This window comes from Petaurus breviceps, unplaced genomic scaffold (genome assembly GCF_028583685.1).
Source record: "Petaurus breviceps papuanus isolate PSGF00001 unplaced genomic scaffold, PetGlider_PUasm1.0 151, whole genome shotgun sequence".
NCBI lineage: Eukaryota > Metazoa > Chordata > Mammalia > Diprotodontia > Petauridae > Petaurus > Petaurus breviceps.
This window is the reverse complement of record NW_027185712.1, coordinates 1,665,799-1,682,627: the sequence shown is the minus strand read 5'-3', so window position 1 is coordinate 1,682,627 and position 16,829 is coordinate 1,665,799. Positions and strand designations below refer to the sequence as shown.

The 16,829-nt window shown below is 39.2% G+C and overlaps 2 long non-coding RNA genes across 3 annotated transcripts in view; one reads left to right on the top strand and one right to left on the bottom strand.

Annotated features, from left to right (window-relative positions):
* The window catches only part of LOC138153492 (uncharacterized), a 604,705-nt gene that overhangs the window by 407,242 nt on the left and 180,634 nt on the right, over nt 1-16,829 (top strand). The gene's annotated exons all lie outside the window — the stretch shown is intronic.
* LOC138153494 (uncharacterized) overlaps nt 1-16,829 on the bottom strand; it is a 90,887-nt gene that overhangs the window by 40,548 nt on the left and 33,510 nt on the right. For both annotated transcript variants that reach the window (XR_011166393.1, XR_011166392.1), the window contains exon 2: nt 9,892-10,003. This is a non-coding gene — a long non-coding RNA (uncharacterized lncRNA). The remainder of the gene's footprint in view (nt 1-9,891; nt 10,004-16,829) is intronic.

Here is a 16,829-nt window from a genome sequence, read left to right as displayed (position 1 = left end):
CACACACACACACACACACACACACACACACACACACACACACACACTTGATTAAAGTAATATTGTTCGCCTCTTTTAAATTGATTTCCTTCAGAAAAGCAGATCAAAGAACCTGTGCTAGCAGCCATCCTGGGTATGCTAGGGTGCTTGCTGCTACATGAGGTTAAGTGATTTGTCCAGGGTTGATATAGCTAGTACATGTCTGAGCCTGGAATTGAACTTAGGTCTTCCTGACTCCAGGTTGAGCACTCTAATACAACACAGCTATCTGGGACTCATGTATATAGCTCTCTAGTTAGACCTAGACCTTCAATTTCAACTGCGTAGGGAACTCCCTAAGATAATAAATTGTCCATACTTCTATGAGGTTTATATGGAAAATTCTTCATATTGATGCAATCACAGCTGTACAGTTTCCCCAAACTCATTCAGAACCACAGCTGATCTTTAACACAAGGTGTAAGAGAATTGTCCAAGGCACAGAGACATTGAATGAATTGCCCCGGACCACACAGTTGGTATGTAGCAGTGTTGCTACTTGAACCTACATCTTCTTTCCTCTAAGACTGACACATCATACCCTCTGCCATACTGCCTCAGAAATCATATGCGAAAAGAAAGAAATCATATGCAGTCCATAAATCTCTCCAGTCAATACCAAGAGCTGGTGGGGCAACTCTGCATTTCCCTTTTCCCTTCCCATACTTCTTCCTCCTCTAGGCTCACCCCCCAGGAAAAACAAGAGAAAGAAAATTCTCATAAGAAACATAAACTTGCATAGTCAAATAAAGCAAATTCTCACATCGACTATGTCTATAAAACATATGTCAGTCTGCAACCTCTCTGTTAGGAGATATGTTTCCTACAGTTTTCCTTCATATCATGTTCCTCCTAACTGAATCCCTCCACTGAAATTATAATACCTAATGATCTGAATCTACTACTGCACTTGCTACATGCACAGAGCTGAGGCCTTCCTTCATCCTTAAGAAGAAAAAAGGAACGTAGATAACATCTCTCACTACTTGACCTACACCCTGAAATAGGACACATATGTGCAAAAGAAAGAAAGGACACATATGTGCAAAATATTTGTACTAATTAATTTTTGTAGTGACAAATAGGTGGAAACTTAGGTTATAATTGAATAAATGATGGTATATGAATGTAATAGAATATTATTGTGCTGTAAAAAATAGAAGACTTATATGAATTGATACAGAAGGAAGTGAGCAGAAACAGGAAAATAATTTATAGAATAGCAACAAAATTGTAAAAATGACAACTTTGAAAGTCTTAAGAATGCTGAACAAGGCAATGACCAATCACGAATCCAGGAAACTTAGAATGAAATATGCTATTTACTTCCTGACAGAGAAGTTACAGAGTGAGACATGTTTTTTAGACATAGTTAATGTGGGAATTTGTTTTGTTTAACTATGCATGTTTATATTTCTTATAAGAGTTTTCTTTTTCTTTTTGTTTCCCTAGAGGGTAGGTAAGAGGGAGAGAAAATAAATTTTTGCCAATAAAAATTAATATAATTTAAAAAATTAGCAGCTAGGTGATGCAGTGAATAGAGCACCGGCTCTGGAGTCAGGAGGACCTGAGTTCAAATCCAGCCTGAAACACTTAACCCTTACTATCCCTGTGACCTTGGGCAAGTCACTTAACCCCAACTGTCCTTCCAAACAGAAAAAAATTTAATAATCCCAAAGCAAAGGAATAATAATAATAATGCACTTTAGAACCTTTCTATTTCTGGCTCTAAAATTCCAAATACACAGCTAAATGAGGATTCAGGAGAATCTGTCTATAGCCAAAGCCTTGTTCCATAAGATTTGGATGGTTATGATCCAAGATAAACCATGATCAGAAAATAAGACATCTTTGCACCCAGAGTACAACAGCTCCTTCTTAAAATGTATAATGCCCTTTAAAATTTTATTTATAAGAAAGAAAACCCACCAAGTCCACAAGACCAGAACATTTAAAAGTAATTTATACCCTATAAACATATCAAAGGGTAGTATAAACAAGGTGATATGGCTTAAAAGAATATGAGATAAAAAACATCCTTAGTATTATCTTTAATAAATGTGATGATACAAAATTGCTGCTGGAATCTCTGAGCTATGAAAAACCACCTGTCTTTGGTGTCTGATTTTTCTGACTTTTTTTGCTACATTGATATGAAAATAATTAAACATAAAAGTGTTGTGGATTTTTTTTTTAAAGCTATCCTTGATGTTCCTTTTAATGGCAGAGCTGGAAGACATATTAGAGATCAGTGAGTCTACTCCCTCCCCCCCACTCATTTTTTCAGATGAGATACTAAGACCTAGAAAGAGGGAATTACTTGTACAAGGTCACCCCATGGGGAAGTAAAAGAACTAGGGTCTGAACCTAGGTATTTGGATGCCAAATTCAGTGTCATTTTGTTGATATCTACATTTACCCAGATAAAAATATTCAAGTGAGACGGGGATAACAGATTCAGAATTGCTCAGAGTTGTTTACCCTCAAACTGTAGCCATGGACAACTCAAAATGCAAAGGTGTCCCTGGCCCTTCAGCACCACCCCTCCAAATATAGGCCTGAGTCCAACACTCCTTTAGGATTGGTCCTAGGTCCTTCAGCAACTATGCAGTTCTGCACATCCACCCAGATATCACTGATGTGGTTCCATGGACATCAGATTCCTTGACCTCTCACCCAAAACAATTCCACATTCTGCAAATCCAGCTAGTAGTAGTGATCAGGAGTAACATTTCTAACTTACCCCTTTTTGTATGTATCATCTGTAATGATATATTGGAATTACATAGTCCTGGTCCTAAATATAGACAAAGTAGGTGGTCATTTACATGTTGTAATTTGTAATCTGTCATCTCTCCATACCTCTGAAATATCTCCCACACTTGCCAGTCACTAGTTGGACTGAAATCCCACCATTAGCAATATAGTCTTGTAAATTAAGCATGGGATCCTCTTTCAAAATATCCCCTCTGCCTGGGAGAATATGTCAAATCACTTATACCTTACTTTGAATTAGTTTACCAGAACTTTTCTTCTTTACAAAAAGACCCTGCAGAATTATAATACTGGAAACCTGAGGAGAGAGGGAAATGGCAAAGTGCAGAAAGGAACAATGCTGAGGACAAATCTCACCCATTTCGGTCATTTAACCTAGGGAAGTCACTGAAATGATCACGATTGCCTTACTTTTATATGGCAAAAATATGATCCCTTTGAGGGCCTGAATTGCTTTATTATTGTCTTTGTAGGTCTCCTGTGATGTTTGTTAGCTGTGGTCATAGGCACATTGTTTAATCTCTACTCAAGGCCTTTGTTGGGACTTACCTAAGTTGAAGTCTGGTTGGGATCAAAATTAAAGCCATCAAGTATTCCCAGTCCCTTGGATACAGTAGGGGCTTAATGGATATATATTGAAGTGAATGTTGTAATATAGCTGACTGTATACCTTCCATTCAGGGACCTGCCTAGCTACTTATGAGATAGGCCATAGAGGAATGAAGTGGAGGTAGTATGGAAGGGTAAAAAAGGGACTTATGCTCATAATTATCCTTGGCATTTTTTTATGCTTTGAGTTTTATAAGTGTTTGTTTGTGTTACGTGACCTATATGGTAACTTTAAGACTCAAGTACTATTATTATATTTTTTAGACATGCAAACTGGAGTTCAAAGAAGGTAGGTGACTTTTGCAGGGTCACACAGCTGGTAAATATCTGAGGCAAGATTCAAATCTAGACCTGTGTGACTTTGGTCAAGTCTCTTAACTTCTCTTGGCCACAGTTTCCCTCCATGCAAAAGAGGGGAGTTGGACTAGATGCACTGGCACCATGATGCTTTGATCTTACTTATTCCAAGTCAATTCCCCTAGGTCTCTCTGTTGATTCATGAACCATCCACATTCATGAAATCGTGGATCCTTGAAACATTGCAATACCTTGCACCTATATATTTTTAATATTCAGGCACCTTCACAGTCAGCCATCATCATCACCACTATCTTCCCAAGTCACCTACATTCACACCTTGGCATTATCCTTGATTCGTTGCTCTCACCCTACATCTAACTAGTGACCACAATCTTGTGTGATCTACCTTCACACTCTCTCTCCTCTCAGTAGCTGTCTCCTTGTTCATGCAGCCATCACACTATTTAAAATCCCCAACCTTTTGTCTGGACTATTTCACTAGCCTCCTAATTGCTCTCCCAGTAGTATCTCCTTACCTCCAGTACCTCCCATTTCCAACTCATCCTACACACACTTGCCAAAAAGTGATTTTCTTAAGAGTGTGTGTCTGACCATGTCAGTCTCTTACTCAATAAACTCTGATACATCCAGGTTCAAGTATAAACTTTTCTTTCATTTAAATGCCTTCACAGCTTGGTTCCAAACTACCTTTCCACAAATTCCAGCACTTTGGGGTGTAGCTAAACTGGCTTTCTCTCTGTTCCATACACATAATCCTCCATCTCTGTCTCGAACTCTTTGCACTGACTTCACCATGACTGAAACTCATTGTCTCTTCTCCTCTGCCTCTTGACCCTAAAGTCCTTCAAGCTTTGCCTCTCTCACTACCTTTGGAATGAAGACTTTCCCAAGACCCACAGCTATTAATGTCCCCTCCCCCTCTCCATTTTATCTTGTATTTATTTTGTGTATATTTATATAGAAGCTGTCTCCCACAATAAAACTCCTTGCAAGTAGGAATTGTTTCATTGGCTGTCTTTGAATTCTTAGCACCTAGTTCCTAACACATGATAGAGACTCAATAAATGGCTGCTGGTTGATTGCTTGACTGTTCCATTATCTCATTAAACAGTGTAAGAAAGGCAGGAAAGGAAAGGGGGGGAAAGTTCCCACTTGACAGATGAAAAGACAGAGACCAACGAGTTTTAATGCCTTTTTCAGAGCCACACAGAACTAGAACAGGTCTGTGTGTTCAAGGTGACAGGTCTAGGCTTTTCCCAGTGAAAACTTTCCACTGCAGCCTCTCTTCTCCTAGGCAGCTCAAAGCTGCAAGAGTCTTTAATGGTCCTTTCTGACGCAGTGCTCAGCATGTGGGAGAAAGAAGGGGAGGGGTGGTGAGAATATATCCAGGTTATGCCAAGAGAAGGGAGATGGAGTGTCATTAGAAAATTAATAACCAATGGCTTGTGCTTCAATGGTTGGGAGAGAAGCCAGAGAGAAGCAGGGGTATGTAGCAAAACAGAACTGACAGCTCTGAAAATTACTTTGCCTTTACAATTCTTCTTCAGTATTTGATAAAGGATGGAGAAGGGGCAGTCATCCCAACATACCAAGTCATTCTGGGTTATGACCAGACAGCACAGGAGAAATTCACTGGACCATGAGTCAAGTTCTGGTTTTGCAGCTGATGAGCTCTGTGGCCTTGAGGAAGTCCCTTCATTCTCTTATCTTGGCTTCTTTTTCCTCTTATATAAAATGAGGAATGTTAAACTAGATACTCCCTAAAGTCCCTGCCAATGTTAACATTCTATGATTCTTTAATCACTGGCATCAGAGAGTCATGATGACGATTGCTTTTGGCCTCCAGACCCCTGAGAACGTTTCTGTTCTTTCCTTGCCCTAATTAACACAGCTTTGGAGTGGTACCTCTCAAAGAAACACTTAACTTCTCTCTGATACAATCCATTCTTGAGATATGGAAACCTTTCAACAAGTTTCACTTACTATCAGAAATTCTCATTGATTTTTGTAGCTTTAAACTCACCTCTGATGGGATACTACTCATACCCTCCTTCTCCATCCCACTAGGTTGTATTATCATAAGATAACCTGTCCACTCATAGGATATTAAAGCTAGAAAGGACCTTCCAGACCATTTAATTCGGGTTTTCATTTACAGTTGAGGAAATTAAGATGTAGAGAAAGAAGGTAAACTGACTTGAGCAAGATCACACAGCTATTTAGTAGTAGAGCCAAGATTGTCAATTTTAGAACTGGAAGGAACTTAGAGGTCAGGTTCAACTCCTTCATTTTACAAATAAAGAAACCAATTCTCAGAAAATCGAGGTGACTTGCCCAGGATCCTATAAAAGTATCTGAGGTGGGATTCATATCTAAGGTGTCATATCCAGTACTCTATCCCCTGCACCATGCTCCCTTCAACTCAGGACTAGACTTGTCTCCTAACACCTGCTCCATAATATTTCACATTTTCCTCATTGATTACTTTGTAGTTATTTCTGGAGGTTATTTTATTTTCTGATTAACAATTTATTGTCATCTTTTTTTAAAACTAAATATACCTCCACCTAGAGAGCCTTCTCTTATAACAAAGAAAACCTAGCCTACATAAATAAAACTAACCAGTACACTGACCACAGTGTTCTGCACCAAGGAAAGGAGGAAGGAGGATTTGCTTATCTTTTCTCCAGTACTAAGATCATACATTTCAATGACTCAGTTTCCAGCTCCATTTTAGAGTTATTTCCATTTACATGATTTTAGTCACGGTGTCTATTGTTTCCTCAGTTTAGCTGATCTCATTCCATATCAACTCATATCATTCTTTTTGTGTGTTTCTTTCCATTTCTCATATAGTTTGTTTCTTATGAAACAGTGTCTACAATTGTTTCTTGTCTTTCTCTTGTCTCCTCAAATAGAGCATAAGTGCATTGAAGGCAGAGACTATGTTTTCAAATACTTGACCTCATTGCCTGAACATAAAGCTTTGATTGGATTTAATGGATTAATTTAATTTAATTGGATTTAATTCCAACCAACATGGTAGCCATTCAAGGAGTGAAAACACTTATCAAACCTTACTTGAGTTCATGCTGCCCCCAGAATGGAAAGTGGTACTAAAACCCAAGTGTGTTGACAGCAAGGCACTGTTCAAGGAAATTCTGTATGCACTTTTGTCTTTTTAATGATGCTCTGAATAGAACTCAAAAGACTTCTTTCCCATCTTGCACTTCCCTATCTGTGGGGACATCTTTAAGAAAGCCTATTACATAGTTTATGATGTATAGAACTAGACAGTCACTAGGGAAGGAAGGAAGGAAGGAAGGAAGGAAGGAAGGAAGGAAGGAAGGAGAGGGAGGAGAGGGAGGAAGGAAGAGAAAGATGAGGTGGGAAAGGAAGGAAAAGATAGAGGAACAAATCCAAGAAAGAGATAAATTAAATATTTGTCCTTGTGGAGGCCTCAACAATAGAGTACAGTTGGGGCCTTCTGAGTCCCTAACTGCCTGCTTGTTTCAAACCAAACTAGTTTATGCATCATTCTCTCCTAAGTCATCTCCCAGCAGGAGTAACATGAGCCTGGCCACCATTTAGAAGAGGAATGGGATTCCTGTAGAGGAATCAGAAGGTCAGTGACCAGACCGAAGGAAAGCGACCTGGAACAATCTTTGGGATTGCCGAGCAGCACATGTTACTTTTGTAATAACTACAGGCTACTGAGACAGAGAATGGCATGCAAATATATTAAAATGAGCGATTACCACTAGCAAGCATTAGACAGCCCCATTTCTTCTCCAATCCTCTCCAGGACACCCTTAGAAATTTTCTTTCATGAATAGTTTGGCTCTCTTGCTTGAGTGATGTGGATTCCCAAGAACATACATAAGAGATGTCAAATCAAATTTCATGGCTGGACTAGTAGAGTAATTAGTATTATAAACGTGGGATGACAGGGCTCTGGGAAGAGGGGGGAAAGGATGTGTGATCCTCCTTAGTATTTATAGATGTCTCAGTCCAATGAGTATCATTCAAGCTAATGCCAAGTTTCCTGAGCACTGTAGGACTCCCCTCAGGAAAGGTTCTTTGTCAGAGTTTCAGTAAAGAACTCAATGGGTTGCTGCATGTTGTGCATGGTAGGCAGAGGGAGAAGCCAATTCAAAGGACAAAGTTGGGCTCTTTTATTTAAAATACACTTGCTGCTGTCACATTGGCTGTTTTCAAAGTATTGGCTTGGAATTGGTCAATGAGATCTTCTGGATCACCTACTATGTACCCAAATCTTTGCTTTGAAGGAAATAAAAGAGAAATAAAAACACAGAGAAATGAAAGAAACAGCCTCTCCCTGAAGGAGCTTATAACATCAAGGGGAGAGAAAACTTACATTAAATAATTAGTGCTATAAAATTCAGCACAGAATCGAGTGCTTAACTGGGTAGGACAGTCAAGACTGGAATGAATGAAAAAAGCATTTTTATTAAGAACTTACTCTGTGTAGAGCATTGTGCTAGGTTCTAGGGGGTGCAAATGCAAAATAGAGAGATGATCCCTACCCTTTAGCATCTTATATCCTAATAGGGACAAAAAACATCTATAGGATACTGGTGGATAGGGAAAGGAGTTTGGTGTGGGATGTCAAAAGCATAGTGAGTGGAGCCATAGGGCAATTGATTGACATTCTCTTTCCTGAAGTGACAGTAGCTTAATTTGATTACAGTTCCCAGAATAAGAGAGGGAAAACTGGGATATAGGTGGTGCCAAATGTCAGGGACATGTCTGGAAGTGATCAGAGAAGGGCAAGACTGAAGGCTGAGGCAACCCAACCGAGGCTTTGTGGAGGGTGTGGCATTTAAGCTTGACCCTAGAGCAGGGAATCAACTTTTTTTGTCTTGGACCCCTTTGGCAGACTGGTGAGGCCTACGAATCCCTTCTCACAATAAGGTTTTTTTTTTTAGTGCATAAAATAAAAAAAAAAACATAGGATTACCAAGGAAACCAATAATATTGAAAGAGTTCTCAAAATATTAAAACAGACAGTTGGAAAGACCAAGTTTCTGGAACCCAGTTAAGAAGTCAGATTGTAAGGATTTGAAAGGTGAGGAAGTGATGAGGAAGTGAAGGCAATGAATTTAGAATATTTTCTCCAAAATTTTGCTCTTAAGGGGAGAAGAAATATAGGATAGTAATTTGAGGGGATGGTAAGGTCAGAGGGGTTTTTTGTTTGTTTGTTTGTTTAGCATAGGGGAAACCAGGGAATATTTGTATGCATCAGGGAAGTTACCAGTGGAGAAGTAGTGATTAGAGATTAGAGAGAGGAGGTAAATGATTGAAGCCAAAGGACAGGGAGAGAAGATGGAATCAAAGGCACAAGTAAAGGGTTTCACCTTGATGCCTTTCTCTCAGAGAGAGGAACAAAGGAGGAGAGAATAGGAAACAATTTAGTGGGGTTGGAAGTGTGGAAGAGGGAAGGATTCATGAAGAATGGCCTCCAGTTTCTTTTTTTAAATCTTTATCAATTTCTTTTTTCTTTCTATTACCTTCATTTCTGAATATAATCTTTTCTACTCCCCTACCTAGAGAATACTTTGTGACATATCATTTTTTAAAAGTTAAAAACCAGTAGTTCCACAAAACCAACCAACATATCACCCACTTCTGACAGTTATGCAAAATGTTTCACACCCATAGTCACTCACCTATGCAAAAAAGGGAGGGAGGTACATTTTTGTATCTCTTCTTTGGTAACAAGTTTATTCATTATAATTATATTTTCATATTTATTTCTTCTTTCCATTTATACTGTTGCAGTCATTTTGGATAGACTGATTGAAAAAAAAAAGCATCTATTAAGCTCTTATTACAAGTCAGGCATTACAATAAGTGCTGAGGATACAACTCTAAGCAAACAAAACAGTCTCTGACATCAAGAAGCTTACATTTGAATTGGAAAAGATAACACATAAAGGGAAACTGGAAAGGGGAAGCTGCCATCATGTTTTCATGTTACAGAAGGGGTCAGAAAATTATGTGGAGCCTAGTTTCAGGAAAGATAATACCAAAAAAACACCTATCAGAGCCCAGGATCCCAGGGACTAGAATCCAAGGTTCCAGAAGGAGGGAAATAGAAATGATAGTTTCTTTGGTTCTACTTACATTTCTTTGCATCAGTTCATATATCTCTCCATGCTTCTCTGAATTCTTTATAATAATCATTTTTTGCAGCATACTAATATCTCATTGCTTGCACATGTATGAGTGGATCTCTCTGAAAGGGAAAAATATCATAAGGGAATTTGAAACTGTGAAGTTCAAAACAGAACCTCACCTAATTGAGATTAAATGGGTTGGATCTATAGTGGACCAATCAGCACAGTTGTGTGAATGGACATTCAGCTTTACTCAATAGGATCAGAGAAAGTGTTTGGTGAGGTTGATCCAAGGTTGGATTTTAGTTATACATGAGCAGCAAAAAGAGTAGAATACAGTGTGTATATACATACATACATATAGTCAAACTGGTTAGCCATAGCATGCAAGTGATAAAGTATGAAAAGTAAGGACTGAATAGGGGTGGTAGCCTGGAAGAACAGGAATGGGACATTGTGGTAAAGATAAAAAATAGGTTGAGAGGGATATCAAAGCAGAAAATGTTATAGTCATAGAAGAATATTAGATTTTTAGACCATGGAGGCAGAGCAGTCATAAAAGATTTAGGACATGACCATCTCTTTGGGTAGTTTTAGTGAATGAATAAAATATACAAAGATGGTACCTCCAGGCAGCTATATGGTAGACAATGACTGAATCACAGGAATTAGGAAGGAAAAAGTGAGAATTAACCAAACATAGAATAAGGCTTTCAGGGGCGGCCAGGTAGCACAGCGAGTAAGAGCACCGGCTCCAGTGTTGAGAAGACCTGGAGATCGAATCCCGGGCTCAGACACTTAGCACCCACCCAGAAACACCTGGTCGTTGAGCATGTTACTTAACCCCAATTGCTTAGGGGTGGCCAGGTGGCTCAGCGAGTAAGAGCACCGGCTCCAGTGTCGGGATGACCCGGATCAAAAATCCGGGCTCAGATACTCAGCACCACACCCAGAAATAACTGGCCGTGTAACCTTGAGCAAGTTAAGTCTATACCCGATTGCTTAAAAAAAAAAAAAAAGAATAAGGCTTTCACTTTCTATGGTCTTGTGATGAAGGGTAGTGTGAATGTGTCTTCCCTTCAAAAACTGATGAGAAAGGTATTTAGCCAACAGGAAATCAAGGGATGTAGGATTCAGTCCTATCTCTACTATCAACTAGCTATGTGAAATTGCATCAATCATTTAACTCCCCAGGGACCAGGTTTCTCCATCTGTCAGATGGGAATGACAATAGCTATTCATTTTATTTCATGGGGCTCTTTGTGAGTATTAAATAAGATGAATGAGTGGATGTTTAAGAGTATAAAGCATAGGATTTATTTCTCTCTATGTTCATTAAGTGACCTTTGTTGGGCTCAACAGTGAGATTCCAGCTCCGAGGCCCTACCATGCTGACTTGACTGAGACATTCCTTAAAAATGCCGTTGGAATTCCATTAAAACCACATTAAATGTAAGTGAGGTAATCATGGATAATATCATTACATGGAGAAGCAAAGAAATTAATAATGATTAGCTAGTGTTTTTTTCTTTAAAGAAGAAAATGAGAGTAAGGGAGAGGGAGTACCCTTTGTAATAGGAATGATAACTCCCCAGGCATTTGGCTCATTTTCACCCAGAGAAGCCACAGTGAATGGCAGCAACCACCCTTGGTGGGCTGAGGTTACTAAGCAGCTTCAGAGAGAGGCTGGGTTTAGAGGAGCCTGCAAATATTTTTCAACTTGAAATTCATGCCCTTTTCTTTCTTTCTTGGGGGCTTCTGTCTGTCTTTGTCTCAATAAGGCTTTTTAAATATTATTAGGCTTCTCATCTAGGACTATTCTGCTTCTCTGACTACTTGATGATCTCCTTCAGGGCTGGGACTTTGCCCCCTATTTCTCTGTCACCTTCTACTCTCCTCATAGTCCTTACAGTTATTTAGCCCAAGGCTCAAGGAGTAATGGGTAGATGGTGGAGATTGCTACTTGATTGCCAGATCCATTGGATGACCAGAGATAGATCAAGAAGTTTTATCTTTGGCCTCTTTCCCTTGATCTCTGATTTCTGAAAGAAAAACAGATGCCCCAGTCTCAGTTCTACACTGTGACACTGGGGGAAAATGGAACTGGCAACTATCTGGAGAGAATGGGACCATGCAGGTGACTAAACCAGGTTATTCAAGATGAAGTCTTCTCCCAGGATCTGTAGGCTCTGCTTGGTCCAGAAATGACTATTCACAGAAGAAGTGAGCTCAGTGTATCTTTGGGGTCTTATAGAGGAAAGATTAATTTTAAGATCCTTTCCATCTCTAAATTCTATGATTTTTTCATCTTTTGCTTGTTTTGAGGGGGACAGGAGAAAAGGGTTAGAAAAGGCATAGCCCTGTAGAGTGATGGCCAAGGGGTCTTCCACCAGCCATTTTAGGTCTATACCAGAATACTTAATGGCCTCTTGAGGGCACCTTATCATTCTCCAACAAAATATTAGAAGAGTTGAGGGAGGAGAAGGAAAAAAACATCTCTCTCATTATTGAGAGAGGCAGCATGACAAAAAACCAGGCTCAAAGTCAGGAGATGTGAGTTCCAGATACAATGTACACAAATAATTCTGATGCCAGAGAAAGTTGGGTAAGTACAGAATGGAGATACAGGTGCAATGTTGGGAGATTTGAGAAGGAAAGGATGCATTCACTTTAGGGAATTACTGAAGTTGAGAATAAATCAGGTCTTAAAGGAAATGAGAGATTTCAATAGAGATAGAGGAACAATAGATTACAACTATTCTAGGCATGAATAAAGGTGAAGAGAAGGATTGATAGGGCTGAGAACAAAGAAAAATTAGAATCCTATTTTAGAAGAAATGAGAAATATGTGAACAGGATGATTATGAGTCTAGAAAGGTCTACTAGAGTTAGATTTTAGAAGACTTTGTCTAGAATAGGGGTTTTTACTTTATTCAGTAGGCAATATAAACTAATTAGTAATGAGGAAGATTACTAGGGTAGCAGTTAAAAGGAAGGTTTGGAAAGAGATTAGGTGCAAGAATAGAGTTAGCATCATGGTCCAGGAAAGACATAACTAGGACCTGTACTATGGTGGTTTCAGAAAGGGAACAGATACAAGAAGAACTGCTGGAGTAGAGGTGGGATTTGCCAGTTGAGTGAATGGGGGTGGTGAATGAATGAATGACTGAAAGAATGAAGGAATAAAGCTATTCAGTATGTCCATGTACCTGCCAAGCCATGTGCTAAGCCCTGAGACTCTAATGGGAAAGTAAGGCAGTATCTGTTCTCAAGGAACTTGCCTTTTAATATGGGGAGACTATATATATATGGCTTAAACTGCAAATCTGATTGAAAGTCCCAATTATGCTTAGGATGCAACAGCAAGATAGATTATAATGCTTATTCTTCAGTGTCATTTCCATTAATAAAACAATAAAAATTTCTGATGTTGAAACCTTTGATGGTACCAAGAACTTTGGCTTCAAGAATTTTTTTCCTTGATTCTTCAGTAGTGGTGACTATAAGAAGATAGGGCTTATAAAACCTGCAGGGGGAGTTGCCAGGTCACTTCTCCAAAGGGCTCATATCTCCCTGGATGAAAGTTATAGAAGTAGAGTCTGTGGCTATATTTGGCATTGCTTTTTCCTAGACTCTTGGGCTTACTGATCTGTTACTGGCAGTTAGTCAGCACTTCGTGTGAGTGCTGACAGATCCCTTCCCCACAAGGGATGCTCTTCTTTCTGATGGCTATGGTAGCTGGACTTGAGCAAAGTTAGTGTTCTGATGAGCACTGGTCTTTCCAGGGATCTTGAGCTACTTGCTAGCATATGAGATAAGAGACAGAGACGGAGAGTCAAAAATAAGTTTATGAGGCTGGATGATAAGGAGGACGACTATACTATCAATAGAAAGAAGTTGGGAAAAGGGGTGAATTTGAAGACTGGGGAATAAGCAGTTCAGTGTGGAGTATGTTGAGTTTGAGGTGCTAACAGGACATCCAGGTGGACTGCAGCAGGAAATTGGAAGTAATGGGAGTGGAGCTCTAGAGAGACATTAAGGATAGAGATACAGATTTAAGAATTACTTTGATGGAGCTTATAATTGAAACCATGTGCATTGAAGAGTTCCCAGAGGATGTAAGTATAAAGGAGAAAAGAAGGAGGCCAAATGCAGAATTTGAAGGGACTCAACATTTAAGCAGCAGGAAGAGAATATGGGAAAACAGCAGCAATAGTTAGGAAAGCCATGAGGGTTCTGTGTAACAGAAACCAAGAGGGAAGGGCATCAAGAAGGGAATAGTCAGCAGTGTCAGAAGACGTGGGGAGGTCAGGGAGTATGTGGGCTGAGAAATGGGGATTGGATTTGGATATGTGGATTATGCCATAAGGATATCATTAATGACCTTGTAGCCATTCTACACATCTAAGCCAGATTGCAATTGGTAAGGAATAAATAGTGAAAAAGTGGAGAAAAGTGAAAATAATTCTTCTCGAAATGGAGCTCTGACTAGAAAGGACAATGATATAAAACAATAAATTAAGTGGATTTTAGGATCAAGGAAAGTTTGGGATTGTTTTATTTAGAACATTTGAACACATTTATAGATTAAAAGAGACAAAAAGGAAGTGATTGAAGATGTATGTAAGAGAAGATGATTCACTGAATGAAGGAGATGCTTTTTCAATACAATAGAAGGCAATTTAGGGGCAGCTAGGTGGTGCAGTGAATAGAGCACTGGCCCTGGAGTTAGGAGGACCCAAGTTCAAATCCAGCCTCAGACACTTAACACTTACTAGCCATGTGACCTTGGGCAAGTCACTTAATACCAACTGCCCTCCAAAAAAAAAAAGGCAAGGTCATCTGTGGAATAGAGATGTAGAGGATGAGAAGAGAAGTTAACAGTCAATTGAGCAGTGGGTGATATTCAGTTAAGGCTATGTTATATATTTGCTACATTCATTTTGATTTTTTTCTTTATTTATTTCCCCTATTCCCATAGCACCCAGAACTGGGTTAAGCACAGGAAAGGTGCTGAATACATATTTCTATAAATACTTTGTAAAGAAACAAGAGAAATGATGTTTTCCTAATGTTGTGGGAATTCTGTTTTCTCTGTGGGCAGGGCATCTTTTTGTTTCTGGAGGTCTGGTTTCTTGTTCTTGCAGCTTCCAAACTGGTCACTAATACTGTGTAACCATGCTAAGGCAGAAATCACAGAATCTGAGTGACAAGAGAAAATCTTTTCCTGGTCTATATTCTCAATCATCAATGACTGTCTCTCCCAAAGAACACGGAAAAGGCTTATTAGTCCAGGTGGCTGAGGGAATGCTTTTCCTGAATCTCCCCCCTTCCTTTCAACACACATGCCAGGATATCATTGGATCTTAGCTCCTGACAAAGGACTCAGTGCCAAGTAAATCATAAATGTGACCAAGAACTAGAAACCTAGAATTAAGCTTTAATTCTTAGATGTGAAGAGTTGGAAGAAACCTCAGACAACATCTACTCCAACCCTGTCATTATACTTTCAAGGAAGGTATGACCCAAAGAGTCATGGTCCTAGATCATTAAAGGGACTTCAGCCATCATCTAGGTCAAAGGTTCTTAACCTTTTTCTGTCATGGTAGTCTGGTGAATCCTATGCATTCTTTCTCAGAGTAATAATTTTAAATATATAAAAATAAAATACATATTATTACAGAGGAAACATACTAAGTACAATTATCAGAATGTTTTTAAAATAAGTTCAGGGCCCCTAGATTAAGAATCTTTGATCTGTCTAAATTCTCTATTTTATAGATATTTAAATCTTTATTTTATAGATTAAGAAAGAAAGATACAAAAGAATTGAAAGTCTTCATCAAGGTTAGATAGGGTTGGTGGAAAATCTGGAAGTAGAACCCCAGGTCTCCTGATTCCTAAGGATCAGGCTCTTTCCACCAGACCATATTGCCTCCCACATGAGACGACCCCTCTGAACTAGTCATAAACATAGTGTGCATTGAGTCCATGAGGGATCTTACTGAGCTATAAATAACATGTGGAAATATAATTAAAATAAATTTGAATCGAAATAACATCAAAATTAAAAATTTAGATTACTATCATTTGGCTTGCTTTAGGCTTTTCAAGGGATGGCTGGAATGACCTCAGTCTTTTAAAAAGCTCTTCAGGGAAGTTTCTTTTTTTTCCCTTTGTTAAGTTTTCCTATAACAAAGAGAGGCATTCAAAATATTTTATCTCACTGACCATCCTTTTTTAAAAATATATGGGATTCTGTAGGCTAGAAGGAGCAATACATAAGGAGTCTGGGATCTGGCAATAGCTTGTGAGTGACCGTCTCAGGATTCAGTGACCCTCTCAGAAAACCTGTTTTCTCATCTGCAAAAGGGAAATCTTGGTTTCCAAATTCCATTCAGTATTCTCTAATTTAAACATGGAAGGCACCCTTGAAAGGAGAAAGGAAGATAAACTACAAAATATGCAGTGTACGGGTTGAATGGAGGGACCAGGGTGGGAGGGTGAACACTCTAGCTCTCTTACTTTGCTGATAATGGGAGAAGTTATAGACTTAGTGTATAGCTGCTTCAGATCTCTTTTTTTAATGCACTAGCTGGCAGAGCTCCCTTCTCCCCACTCCTGCTGGCTCCCTGAGACATGGGGGACTCTGCTGAAGAAACAATTTAAAATCGCTGGGAAGTGAAGTATAGGTGTTCATTGGGCTACACAGAATGAGGGGTACAGGGGAATGCAATGCTTGGAAAAGTGGAAACTTCCTGTCCCTCTGTAAATGAAGGACTCTTAGAAGAGCAATGGAGGGCAGCCAGGTAGCACAGCAAGTAAGAGCACCGGCCCCAGAGTCGGGATGACCTGGGATCGAATCAGGGCTCTGATACTTAGCACCACACCCAGAAATAAGAAGAAGAAGAAGAAGAAGAAGAAGAAGAAGAAGAAGAAGAAGAA